Consider the following 7703-nt stretch of genomic DNA (forward strand, 5'->3'; position numbering starts at 1 on the left):
AATACAAAATCGAATAGGGAAAGTTTTTGAAGAAAGGAATGGTAAACTTCATTGGACGAAAAAGAAGAAAATGAAGGGGATTTTTTTTTACAAAAATTGGAATAGAAGAAGGATAGGATTTCACCTAACATCTTCCTGTATAGTGCTGATCCGAAAAGTAAATGTAGCGGGAATTGAGTGTTGCTTGGATAAAAATTTCAGTGCCAGCGATCCCAAACTTGGATAAGGGCTTGGTGCCTGCACTTGAACCTACTTCTTCTTGGTGATAGTTAACACATCTAAATATCAAGCAACATTCCCATTTTATTAGAATTTGATCTTCCTTCCAGCAAGCCGGTTTTCAGGTTGATCCTTCTGCAATCATGTCAATAAAACTGATTTTCACAATCATAGGAAAATAATTTTTCTTTACCACTTTTTTATTTTTTATTTTTTTCTTTCTTTTATTATATATATTTATATATGTTTGGATTTTCTTTAAACTTTATTTCAAGAGAGAAGAAATCATATCACAATAGGCTGGCATAGCCACCTACCAACTGAAGTTCAGATTGCTATTGCACTTGTTGCATGAAATATTCCTTTGTGATGGGCTGAAAATATGCTTTAAGCCTATGGCCATTCACAAGGAAAATTGAATTTAGCCCATCAATAGTTTTGAATTCTACAACCCCATTTTCGAAAACTTGAATTACCTCATACGGTCCCATCCAATGAGTATGGAACTTCCCTTTATATTGTTTAAATTTAGAGTCATAAAGAAGTACCCAATAACTTGGTTGGAATTGTTTCTTCATGATAAACTTGTCATGCCACTTCTTGCGTTGCTGCTGCACCAAAATATTATGTTCAACAACATCCATTCAAAATTCATCCAACTTGTTTAACTACAATAGATGCTGTTGTTGTGCCTCCGAGATATCTAAACCCAACTGAACTGCAGTTCTGCAAGTCTTTATCTGAAATTCAATCGACAAAAGGACTTGTTTTCCATACACCAACTCATATGGTGTATGCCTCGTGCTATTCCTTCAAGTGGTTTGATAAGCCCATAAGTCTTCAGGAAATTGGCTGGCCCAATCCTTCCTATGCATGTTTACTATTTTTGTGAGGATGGATTCGATCACCTTGTTTGTAGATTCCACCTGGACATTTTCTTGCAGGTGGTACAGTGTAGATTTCCTATGCCGAATCTTATACTGATTCATGACTTCCTGTACCAAGTTAGAAACAAACTGTGGTCCATTGTCATAAATAATTTCTCTTGGAACACCAAATCTAGTAAAAATTTCAATAAATAGAAAATCAACAACAACTTTTCAGTGGCAAAAGAAACATATTTAGCCTCTACCCATTAGTAACAAAATTAGTGCAAACCAAGATATCCTTTCTATTTAAAGATGTGGGGTTTATGGGTCCTACGAAATCAATAGCCCATTTTTCAAAGGGCTCAATCATGACTTGAGGACATAAAGGCATTTCATTGGCTTGAACAGGTTGACCCATTCGTTGAGAACTATCACAATGCCTAACATATTGCTTGGAATCCTTAAACAAAGAAGGCCAAAAATAGTCAGTGCGTAAAGTTTTATATGTAGTTCGTTTATCATTGAAGTGGCCACTGCAAGGTTCATCATGGGCAGATTTTAAGATATCAAACATTTCTTCCTCTCTCACACATCTACGAATAAAAAAATATGGTCCAGTGTAAAAGAGGTCTCCCTGTATCCAAGAATATGAAGCACTTTTCTAAATGATATTCCACTTTTCACGAGCGAATAAGTGAGGTGGTGTTTTTTCGATGACTAAATAGTTAGCTATGTCAGCAAACCATGGGGATTTTTCTGACATAGAAAAAAGATGTTCATCAGGGAAATCATCATCAATAGGAATTACTTCACCAGGATTATTTAATCTAGAAAGATAATCAGCTACAACATTAGACTTTCCTGGTCTATCAATAATTGTAACATTGAATTCCTGTAATAAAAGCAACCACCTAGTCACTCTACCACTAGTTAAAGGTTTATTCATTAAATATCTTATAACAGAATGATCAATATGCACATAAACTTCATACCTTATAATGTAATGTCTGAATTTATTAATAGCAAAAATAACGACTGAAAATTCTTTCTCAGTCACTGTATAGTTAAATTCGGCAGATGATAAATTTTTACTGATGTCGTAAATAGCATAGGATTGTTTATTCTCCTCTTGTCCTAAAGTTGCACCAATGGTAGTGTCTGAGGCATCGAAGGAAATATTAAATGGCAGGGACCAGTTTGGTCCTCTCAAAATGGGTGCTTGTACTAATTTTTCCTTCAATGTCTCAAACGATTGTTGGCATGTTGTGGACTAGCTGAATTCACTATCCTTAGCTAATAATCGAAAAAGGGGGGTAGCAATCTTGGAGAAATTTTCAATGAATCTCCGGTAATAACCAGCATGTCCCAGGAAACCTCTCACTTCCCTTTGAGTTTTGGTGCAGGCAGATGAATAATGAATTTAACTTTAGTAGGGTCTACTTGGATACCTTTGGCAGAAACCAAATGAACAAGAACCACTCATGCTTTGCACATTAATCTACATTTTTTATCACTCAAAGTAAGATGAGCCTCTTGGCAATGTAAAAGAACTTTTTCTAGATTTTTAAGAGCTTCATGAAATGAGTTACCAAACACAGAAAAATCATCCATATAAATCTCAACACATTCAATATCAGCAAAAATAGCCAACATAGCACGTTGAAAGGTGGTGAGGGCATTACACAACCCGAAAGGAAGCACTCGATAAGAAAATGTACCCCAAGGGCATGTAAAGGTAGTTTTTTCTTGATCTAAGGGTGCGATATGGATTTGGTTATACCCACTAAAGCCATATAAAAATGAAAATTACATTTTACCGGCAAGGGTATCTAGCACTTGATCGATGAAAGGAAGGGGAAAGTAATCCTTGAGAGTGGCTTTGTTTAATTCTTGATAGTCAATGAAAATACACCATCTCCCATATTTCTTAGGGACTATCACTAATGGAGAGACCCACTGACTGTCAGAAATGGGATAGATGAAATTAGCGTCTAAGAGTTTTGTAATTCCTCTTTAAAAATATCTCTTAGCATTAGATTCATTCGTCTCTGGGGTTGTTGGACAGGTCGGGCTCCCTCCTAGATATAGATATGATGAGTACAAGTCTCAGGAGGAATGTCTTTCATGTCTTTGTAACTCCAAGCGAATGCATCCAAGTGATCTCACAACAAGGTAACAAGCTTCTCTTACAGAGACGAATCCAGGTCTGAGCTAATGTGTAAATATTTTCCTGGACTAATTTCAACAAGAGTGGTCTTGGGCTCAAGAGTAGAGGAAGATGATGCCACAGTATGGGATAAGGAAGGCTAGGAATCAGAATCTTCTTGAAAATCCAGACTAAATATCTAATAAAGTGTGTCAAAATTAGTCATAGTGTCTAGATTTTTCAAGAAATCTCATAATTCACCATCCTGGCTGGGCTCGGTATGATGATAAATCGAAGAGATAGATCGGGTATCCTCATATTGATGTCATAATCTAGCCATAAAGTGTCCTTGAGTTCTCGAATAGATCTATCAGGTCGCTATAAGGTGACCTTTTTCCTAGAGTCTCCATGTGAAATGTACATATCCCCGGAGTGACATCCAATATAAGCACCCGCCGTGGAAAGCCATCATCATCCCAGAATGAAAGGATGTCCTCCCACTGGATTATTTGGCTGTAACACAATGAAATCCACGGGGTATTCCCATGAATCTATAGAGACAACCACATCATCCAATACTCCCTAGGGCTTGATTTTAGATCTGTCTACAAGTTCAATCACGGTGGGTGTCGAATGAATATGTCCCAACCCAAGTTGTTCTGTGGTTTGCCTAGTCATAACATTGATGGCCACCCCAGGTTTATTAATACATTGGAGACAAGGATATCACCTATCTTGATAGAGACAACTAGGTTTCCAGGATCTGTGTATTTCTCCATTGATACGTATCCCGTCATCAACTCAGCTACTCTACCAACAAACTAAATGGTCTGAGGTTAGACTCTCTTCCTCCCTGGCTTTTTAAGACATAACTCCCTAATGATATTTGTACATATGGGAATTTCTCTGATAGCCTAAAGTAAAGGGACCTTTATACAAAGCTTCATTAACTTTGAAGCCATAGTGGACTTGGGATCACTCTTCTCCATAGCCAACCTCTCTGGATAGGGAGGCTGGTTTGAAGAAGATGGTGAACCTAAAGGTATGGGAATGGGTTGAATGGTGACATTGTTTTTCAAATGATCAAGAATTGCCTCCTCTTTTTTCTCATCAATGATCACTGCGGATTGTTTTTGTTTTTCTGGTTTAACTACCCTTCCCGATCTCAATTGAAGCTCATTTATCCCAATCAGTAGGGTTTGATAGGTAGGAGAAGGGGATGGTCCAACAATATGAACCAGTTGTACCGCCTTATTTTTAGAATTTGATACCAGTTGAGCAGGTAGTTGAGGTGGCCTAAATGGTGGTGGAAAGGGAAATGGTGGCAATGGTTGACTTTTCTTAGGTAATGAGGAAAAAGATGGTTGTGACATATGGTGTGGTGCATATGAAGGAGGATATGATGGCATCCGAGCAGGATAGGAATGATATGAATGGTTTGGCCCTCTCCATCCTTGTTGCCAAGCTTGAGAGGATTGTCCATGGTGAAAATGGTTTTCGTGCTACCAATGTTGAGAGTGATTATTATTATTATAATAAGAATATGGAGGTGCATTATAACCATAAAAATGTGGTTCAGGAACCATACCTGCACTTACCTGTGGCTAGTTCTTTCGTGCTCCCATGGCATGTAATGACTCAGGTTCAAAATGTTCTCCTTCAAGTACAACTTTTAATCCAGGTATGGAGGGGAATTCCTCAGTGGCATGGTTCTCTGCACAGATCACACATTTATTAGCACTTTTTATATCAGCATGACACTCTCTTAAAGGATGCTTTTTCCTACATTTTGGACAAAAAATAGACAACAACTCTTGTTCTTTTCTAGTTTTCACTGGAATTTCAAATAGTTTATTTGTTTGCTAACAATATTCATTATTTCAATTTTCATGTTGTCCATTTTATTCTCCAAGCCAATGATCATAGCATCTGTAGATCCCAGTTTGTTAGTTCTGCTTCAACCTCCTCTAGTGGATCTAGATTGATTTCGTGAGAACTTCCTGCAAAAGTGACAAATTTGTTCAAAAGTTTTTGAGAAATGTCTCCTTGTCCTAACAAATTCAAATTATGTCTAGAATCCTCAGTAAGTCCTCAGAGGAACAAGGTTCGAATAGTACTTATTTCAAATTTGTGTTTAGACCTTTGGAGTATATACAGAAATCTCTCTAAGTAATCCTCCAAAGTCTCATCATCACCTTGTACAATGGTGAAGGTATCATCTTGCATTTCTCTAGTTTTACAATATTCCTGATATTTATTCAAAAATACTCTCTTCATTTGTTCCCAAGAACTTACGTGTTTCCTCCTAGTCCCATGAACCAGTGCAATGCTGAATCCTTGAGAGTTGCAGGAAACAAATTAATTTCTGGGCATCGCAATAATAATCATAACTCCTACATAATATATCAAAATAAAAAAGAAATGAATTTGGGTCTTGATGCACCTTACCATGAAAGTGTGGAAGAGATGAAAGTGAGATATTCTTCATTTTCACATTCACTTTTGAGTTCACTATTGGAAATCCAAAAATGGACTGCTCTTCATTTACCTGATTCTTGCAAGTACCCTCTGCATGGTCTTCATGATCAACGATTGTTGTGCCTCTAATCAGACCACTTCTAGAAGATGAAGGTTGACTATTGCTGAATTGGACTTTGCAATCATCGTTAGCCTCCTTCTTCCCCTTTTTAGGTTGTGTCACACTTGAATCACTGTTTCCGGAATCTAAGTGGACTGTTCTTGCGTGATGAGTCTGGGTCTACTTGGACTTTCTACCTACAAAATAAGGTCCAATATGATAAGGGTTTTCAAAATTTTCAGTGTTTCGCCAGCCCTTATTGGGCTTCGGATCACTACCTTTCTTAGGCATTCATTTTAAAAAATCAAATCCAAAAAAACAAAATTCAAATGCTGTAAAGAAAATAATCTGTCAATTGCTACCATGAATAAAAAAAATTAGCACTCGTAAATTCCTTAGAACAATAGAAGCATACTATAGGAAAAAATAATAGCAGACTTACCCCTATTGTATTTCTTACCAATTTCAAATCGCCTCCCCGACAACGGTGCCAAAATGTTGGGTGCAGGAATTGCGGTTATGAAGACTCCTTCAACACTTAATTGTCAACTCAGGGGTTTTGTAAACTTAGAGGTGAAGAACAAGAAATACCAAAAATGATATGAACTTTTCCTACTTCCTTAATTACAATCTTTCAGAATCGAAAAGAAAATATCACTTCACAATTTACACCAAAGAAATTCTAGTGTTGGAATGTGAAAGAAAGTACTTTTGCAGAGAAATAAATGAAAGGAACTCTCAAACTCTTGTATGCAATCCTGACTAATTGAAATGGAAATCTATGTCTATCTTCAGTATAGTTGTATATTAGATTAATAATTGGACCCTTGAAGATTTCTAACTTTTCTATAGATCTTTCTCCCTACACTAAGTTGTTATTCATGTACTCTTGCAATATTCTTGTACTAGTACCAGAACAAAGTTTATATGCTGGGAGTATATTTTACACCTATACTGAAGATTTATGTCCTCATGCAGGGGCTCTAAGCCTCAGGACTAGAGCACTCTGTTCCTATATTGGGATATTGATCCCTGTACCAAAACAGAGATTCCTGCACCAAGATTTCAAATTTCTTTTATAAAAGATAAAGATTGTGTTAACTTAAGGAAAGAATTTGCAAAGGTGAACATAAGTTTGAAATAACTTCCACAAGAAAAAATATGCTTCAACCCAACTTAACTTCAAAATAAGAATTAATTTATAAAGTCAAAGCACACGTTTCTTCAATCAAGGAACTCCTTCATGCAACTAAAGAAATCATCTAATTGTGACAGCAGGCTTTATTCCTGTAATAGTTATTTACACAAATCCGATCTACCTTTTTAACCTTCTTAATTCATAAAGATTCACTTTGAAATAATTAAATATGAAGTTCGATCCTCCCCTGAAAAGTATGAAGTGCAAGTACATATTAATGTGTTATAATAACATTAATTCTTTAATTACCAAAGCATATCTAATTTAGGATATCAAGAATACTTCATAATGATGAACACACACTTGCAGAAACACATCAAGACTCTTATGACAGAAAAGAACAAAACACTGTTGTTATAATGAACCAAAGAAATCAATTTGTGAAACTATAAATGCACTAGTGCAGGAATCACATGCTTGCATGATCCAGATGGAAATAATGCTAAGCTTTGAAGAGAAGAAATCACAAAAGGATAAAATCAAACTTAGTTAAGCATGCACACCAGGGATCCGTCACACAATGGTTATGAATGAAATCGAACCTGGACTTTGTGGAAGAATGAAAACATCTATTTAATTCACACCTTGCATTAAACGAAATCAAAACACCTTTAACAAGAAAGAAGAATGCGAAGGAGAATGAGTTGGGCTGGCTCGGCCCTAGCCAACCAGCTTGCTTCCCATTTAGGAAAC

The sequence above is a fragment of the Pinus tabuliformis genome, chromosome 8 (genome assembly GCF_031772625.1).
Source record: "Pinus tabuliformis cultivar Carrire ecotype Pingquan chromosome 8, CPIR1, whole genome shotgun sequence".
Taxonomy (NCBI): domain Eukaryota; kingdom Viridiplantae; phylum Streptophyta; class Pinopsida; order Pinales; family Pinaceae; genus Pinus; species Pinus tabuliformis.